This window comes from Zingiber officinale, chromosome 7B (genome assembly GCF_018446385.1).
Source record: "Zingiber officinale cultivar Zhangliang chromosome 7B, Zo_v1.1, whole genome shotgun sequence".
NCBI lineage: Eukaryota > Viridiplantae > Streptophyta > Magnoliopsida > Zingiberales > Zingiberaceae > Zingiber > Zingiber officinale.
The window spans coordinates 74,079,710-74,079,917 of NC_055999.1; positions in this window are offsets into that span (position 1 = coordinate 74,079,710).

Genomic DNA, 208 nt, shown 5'->3' on the forward strand with positions numbered 1-208 from the left:
AAAAAATTCTTGTTGTTTTAATGAACATGAACAGTCCTTATATTTAGCATTTCAGTTTGCTTGGTTTTCCTTACTAGCTTGTCAAGCAGAGAACAGAGTTGTTTCCAGGTTCTAACCATAACCATGTGCTTAGTTGAAAATTAGTATTCCAGGAAATACCCTAGATTATTCAGATGATATGCTCATAGTATGCAATTTTAGTACTTTA